The sequence below is a fragment of the Pelodiscus sinensis genome, chromosome 19 (assembly GCF_052426305.1).
Source record: "Pelodiscus sinensis isolate ZL-2025 chromosome 19, ASM5242630v1, whole genome shotgun sequence".
NCBI lineage: Eukaryota > Metazoa > Chordata > Testudines > Trionychidae > Pelodiscus > Pelodiscus sinensis.
The window spans coordinates 21908366-21914484 of record NC_143070.1 but is presented as its reverse complement, the minus strand read 5'-3'; the positions used below and the strand labels follow the sequence as shown (position 1 = coordinate 21914484).

Genomic DNA, 6119 nt, shown 5'->3' with positions numbered 1-6119 from the left:
GTGGGAGCACAGAGGGGGCCTAGCCCTGCTTTTCTGACACCTTCTCACACTGGTCACAGAGTGTCAGCAGCTGCCCATGGGCTGGTGAGTGGGGCCTTCTCTCAGCATTTGGCAGCCAGAGGGCAGGGAGCAGCCCGACCAGGGGGGTCTCTGTAGCCACATGTAGGCCTGGCCTTGCCCTCCCCCTCTTGCCCTGCCTCGGTTGCTCTGTGGCTTTTGAGTATCAGCACCAGCCACCCCTGCTCATGGTGCCCAGAGGAGGAGAGGGGAGCTAGGCTCCAGCCTAGCCTGGGCCTCTTCCCCGTCAGCCCCACAGGGGCCAGGGGAAGAGTGCATGGACTACACCTGTGAGCATCAGGTAATGCCACAAGAAACACTCCGTCAGCCTGGGTGAAACATGGCGCCACTTGTTGTTAGTGCCAACGTGCACCACTGGCCAGTCTGAGCAGGGAGCCACGGACAGTCCCTGCAAACCTGGAACAATTGGCCAAGGCTGCTGCTCTTGCGTCTGTGTTGGGATCCCTTGAGACTCAGGGGCTCTAGAGATGTTGGATAGCCAGCTGCAGGCTGGGAGGACAGAGCTATCTCGGTGACGCCCTCACACACACTGGCCCCTCTCTCCCCTCCTAGGACAGAGCTCCTGCTCTTCCTTGGCCAGTCAGCCTGACCTGATGCTCTTTCCTGTTAGCATCTGGGGGGGGGGGGGCGGACAAGAGGCAGAGTCTGGCAGCTGCAGGGACCAGACGTAAGGGTATCAGAGAAAGCGGCCAGCAACACAAGCTCAGCCCCCTGCCACTCCAGCCAGCCTGTAAGTTCCATGGCGCCAGCCCATCCCAGACACCCGGGGAAAGGAGTGGGTCTCTTTAGGGGGTGCCGGATTATCAGATATGCCAGACTATTGGAAGGGGGGCTATGAGGGGTCTGGGGTGGGGGGATGCCACCCCAGACCCCTCATAGCCCCCCCCTTCCGATAATCTGGCTCTGCCCCAGGCGTCCCCATTCAGCCGCTGCTGGTCAGTTTCAGCAGCGGCTGAATTGGGGATGCCTGCGGCAGAGCAGCTGGGGTGCTGCCGGGTTGGTCTGGTAGCGCTGCCTCTTGGCACTGCAAGACCAATGTGGCGGCACCCAAGCTGCTCTTGGGGACACCTGGGGCAGAGCAGCTGGGGTGCTGCCAGGTTGGTGCCTCAGCGACGAGGAGCGGCGCTACTGGACCAACCCGGCAGCACCCCAGCTGCTCTGCCCAGGCATCCCCAAGTCAGCCGCTGCTGAAACGGACCAGTGGCTGACTCCAGGAAGCCCGAGGCAGAGCTGCTCTGCCCCCGGCTTCCTGGAGTCAGCCGCTGGTCATTTTCAGCAGCAGCTGAATCAGGACGCCTGGGGCAGAGCAGCTGGGGGGCTGCCAAGTTGGTCCCGCAGCGCCGAGGAGCGGCACTACTGGACCAACCCGGCAGCACCCCAGCTGCTCTGTCCCAGGTGTCCCCAAGTCAGCTACTGCTGAAACTGATCAGCAGCTGATTCCAGGAAGCCCGGGGCAGAGCTCTTCTGCCTCGGGCTTCCGGGAGTCAACCGCTGGTCAGTTTCAGCAGCAGCTGAATTGGGGACAGCTGGAGTGCTGCCGGGTTGGTCTCACAGCCCCGAGGGGCAGTGCTACAGGACCTACCCGGCAGCACTCCAGCTGCTCTGCCCCCGGCTTCTCTGATTCAGCCGCTGGTCAGTTTTAGCAGCGGCTGAATCGAGGAAGCTGGGGGCAGAGCAGCTCTAATGGTCCGGCTGCCCGGAGCACTACCGGGTTCCTGATGGTGCTGGACTATCAGGAGTGCCGGACCATCAGATGCCAGACCAACGGAGTTTTACTGTACTTGACAACAGACTTTGCCACTGAATGGAGAATTCCAGAGTCTGTTGTGCAAAGATGAGACCCTCAGAATTAAATGAGTCAGAGACATTTGTATCCAACATCTGGCTGTAGGGCTCTGTGGAGATGTGGTGCTAACATCAGCTCCAAGCTCTTTTCCTGCACTGTGCAGTGAGAGAGGAGTGAGAGCCACATACCTGCTCAAGGTGCTTCTCACATCCTAGAGAAAAGAGACAGAAAAGAATCTCAGCCTCATTGGACACACACAGGGAACCCCAGGGAAGGGATTTTACAAATATGGGGAAAGAGCCTCTGTCCTGACCCCAGGGCCATAGATTACCTGAACTAACGGGGTTTTGCCATCTTTAATAGCTCTGTGCCTGTAACTATGCAAAGCACAACAGTTACTCACATGTCAGCAATGCACAAGGTGTTACACCAAGATCTGATAGCTGGACCCCAGCACTTGTGATTCAGGAGCCTCCCTTCCCTGTGTGGTGAGCTAGGATGTTTCTTCCTCAGTCTCACTTGTAGGAATTCACTCACTGGCTTCTGACTCTTCCCCTCCAGCTCACTGCACAGCACAATGAGATAGGAAATCTGCATGGAAAGTCTCCTGACAGTGTCAGTCTGAAGCCTCCCAATCTCCTCATCCAGCTTCTGCAGCTGAGTAAGCAGGAATTCCTCTTGTTCCTCCAGAAACTGCCACAGATGCTGAAACTCAGCCACAATCTTCTCTGCCTCTCTGCTTGTGTCTGTTTCTGTATGAAAACAGGGAAAGGGCTGGTCAGGGGCACAGATGGAGTCCAGGTCCCTTTCATGGGGAACTGAGTGTGCAGCAGGGAGAACTTCTTGGAAAACCCTAAAATTTGTGACATTTGACTCTACTCTGCAAGTACTAGGGAGAGGCCTCTTTTCCAGCATCTCCTTTGGCCCTGTGTCCCTCTGAAAAGGATGTCCCCATGTCTGTCATGGGCAGCAAGTTCTGTTATTCATGGGCTCTGGGAATTCAGACCCAGAGCAGCAGGAAGCAGGATTCAGTACCAAGCTGACAGAAATACCCAGGGAGGAAAAAGCAGCAAACATGTTAATGCACCAAATGAGCAGACAGCCCTTCACATTCAGTTCCCTTGGGGAGGACTTCTGGGAAAGCCACAAGAGCTGGACATCAACTCATCCACTGACATGGAAGCTTAGAGGAGGTCTACACATGGATCTAACCCAGCAACCCATGATCTAGGAGAAACACAAACAAACCCAACCTCACCAAGGCCACACAGGAGACTGCCTCCTAACACAGCCCTCCCACTGCCAGTCCCTGCCGGTTCATAACCTCAGGCACCTACCAGATACTCCTGGCTTTTCCCCTCTGCTTTCATTTTACTTCTCAGCAGCTTTTTTCTCTCTTCCCTCAGGGTCTTCAAATGGGTCTCCAATTTTTCCTGAAGAAACAGAAATAAGCACCAGGGCAAACCCCGAGATATCTGGAGCCCATTTGTCTGCCTTTAAGACAGTCCTAGTTTTGTGGAGCTCTGTCCCTGTCCGGCAGGGACTCAGCCCTGGACGTGGCTTTGTCCATAGAAAAAAAAAAGACAGGAGGAGACTGCAAATGAAGCAGGACGCCTGTGAGGGTGGGGGATGGATCGGTGGTGGCACCTTTGTAAAGAATGATGCAGGTAGGGATTGGGGAGGTAAAAAGATTTAAGACAACTTATCATGTAACCAATTACAATTTAAGCAGTGACAGTATTTTTTAACCTACTGAAAGACAAGGCCAGTAGTGGACATGAGCTCTCCTGGGGGCAGGGCTCTCTCATGGGGTCAGCCACAAGGACTGCTGATAGGTGGGGACTTCCCAGCAGTTGCAAACTGACATTAGCTGCTGGGGAAAGCAGGCACTGCCAAGGGCAGTGGGAAGTTTAACTGTTAACTAGCACCGATAAGCATTAGTTCATCAGTTGACCAGTTGGAACTCTTTTTACAACCCAGCTGAATCTCAGTGGTCTCTAACATGGACCTGCGCTGCCTGAAGCCCTGCTGTGGCTGGACTCAAGGTATCTGGGCCCCACACAATGTCCAGCCTAGTGACCTCTTCTAGAACTCGCTGCAGCATTGGAGTTTAACCTCTCTTGGAGCATCACAGGAGCTCAGCATCCCAGTGGGAAACCTCTTCTCCCTGCTGGGTCTGGGGCTTTATCAAGGCGTCTTTCCCTCCTAAGGATCACACTTCAACACTATTCAGTGATGCTGAGGGGCAGGGGGCAGTGTAGCCTAACAGTTAGGACCTTGGACAGCGACCGGGGTTCTGGGCTAAACTCTATAGGCTACATCTACACTGGCACCCTTTTCCGGAAATACTTAAAACAGAACAGTTTTCTGTTATAAGTATTTCCGGAAAAAGCGCATCTACATTGGCAGGATACTTTTCCGGAAAAGCACTTTTTCCGGAAAAACGTCCGTGGCCAATCTAGACACACTTTCCCGCAAAAAAGCCCCGATAGTCATTTTCACAATTGGGGCTTTTTTTGCGGAAAACACTACTGTGCTGTCTACACTGGCCCTTTTCTGGAACAGTTTTCCAGAAAAAGGACTTTTGCCCGAACAGGAGCAGCATAGTATTTCCGGAAAAGCGGCTGATTTCTTGCAGTAGATTGTCAGTGCTTTTCCGGAAATTCAAGTGGCCAGTGTAGACAGCTGGCAAGTTATTCCAGAAAAGCGGCTGCTTTTCCGGAATAAGTGGCCCAGTGTAGACACAGCCCATCACTGATGTACTTGGTGACCATGAGCAACTTGCTGCCCCACTTTTCCTTCCCACCATTTGTCTAACTAGTCTGTGACCTGCTTAGGGCAGGGATTGTCCCTTGCTGGGTGTTGTGCAGGGCTCAGATACCATTGGGGGGGTCTATAAGGAAATTGACAGATTATTACTGCTGTTATTCCAAACAGTAACAGCTTGTAAACTCCTGGGCTCCTGTCCCAAGGCAGCTCGCTCATATAGAGTGGCCCTGCAGATCCTGTGATCTAAACCTCTCTGATTGTTAACACCTTCCCTTGTGCAAAAACCCCTCCTGTCACCAGTGGGAACTGGGTTTCAGGATTCAGAGTCTCAGAGAAATGTTTCCCACATCAAGTATCTGTAAAGACTTGATGTAAGTTGTCACAAAGCCAGAGCAGTTACTTTTTACAGCATCTCATATATCATGAAGGATTTACAGAGCGGTGTCACACCTGTGCCACACCTGTGTCACACCTGTGCCAGGTAACAGTCAGTAAAATTAGCTTGTAATTAAAACCCAACCTTATTTCCCATTACACAGGACAGCAACTCTGTACCTTGTACTCCTGTGGAGGCTTCCTGTATGGGCACCACTGTGTGAACCTGGGATCTGTCACACACCACCCAGATAGGAGTTTGATCCTCTTCACAGAACAGCTTCAGAGCCTTCTGGTGGTCCCCATACATCTTGCTCTCTCTGCTGCCTGGAAACTCAGTGGCTTGGCTAGTTCTACCATGTTTGCCAGCTGACGGTTGGGTCCATGCTGCTCAGTGTCTCTGCACTGACAGCTGAGGGGAGCCTGGCAGAAATTGTGTCCACACTCCAGAGAGACTGGGGCTGTAAAATCCTCCAAACAGACGGGACACAGCGGTTCCTCCCGAAGACTTTCCACGGGGCTCTCTGCAGCCATAGCTGCCTCTGGGCTGGGGAACCGGGGTAGTTTCACTTTCCAGCACTCAGCAATGTTGGGGCAGGTCTGGAGGGGAGTGTGCGTGATGTCCAGAGATATACATACCAGCATTGATGTTAAACAAAACAAAAAAAAATCAAAATTAAACAGTAAAAGAGCCCCAAAAGCTTTGTTTACTCATTGTACATGCCAGGGCCTCTATTGGGCTCCTTCAGCCAACTGCGCCAGCGAGAATCCTACCCCCCAATCTCTGCACCTCTGACGCCAGGGCTCCTTATCCTGTGTTCAAATGCCCCCCTCTCCCACACACACACACACTCTGCAGTCCCCTCTTACAGCACCTCTGTGCCTCCACAGCTCGGACCTGCTCTCAGGCCCCACTCCCACCCTCAGCCCAGTACGAGCATCAGGAAGCACTAAGATGAAGAGAAAGATGGAGCAACATGCACTGAGCTGAATTTTTATAATTCAACAGAGGAGAGAGCAGGTAGCACTGAGCCAGCCGGAGGCAAGGCCATTGTGCTGCCGGAGCAGCTCCCCCATACCATGCTCCCAGCTGGTGTATCCCACTCCCCAA

General features: G+C 53.5%; 1 long non-coding RNA gene across 10 annotated transcripts in view; it reads right to left on the bottom strand.

Annotated features, from left to right (window-relative positions):
• Nucleotides 1-6119, bottom strand: part of LOC149522261 (uncharacterized) — a 29071-nt gene that overhangs the window by 22155 nt on the left and 797 nt on the right. For 4 of the 10 annotated variants that reach the window (XR_016347359.1, XR_016347363.1, XR_016347361.1 and 1 more), the window contains exons 2-5: nucleotides 5189-5608; nucleotides 3202-3297; nucleotides 2268-2616; nucleotides 2053-2075 (exon numbers count right to left, since the gene is read on the bottom strand). This is a non-coding gene — a long non-coding RNA (uncharacterized LOC149522261). The remainder of the gene's footprint in view (nucleotides 1-2052; nucleotides 2076-2267; nucleotides 2617-3201; nucleotides 3298-5188; nucleotides 5609-6119) is intronic. The other 6 variants (XR_016347356.1, XR_016347364.1, XR_016347365.1 and 3 more) reach the window with 3 other exon arrangements.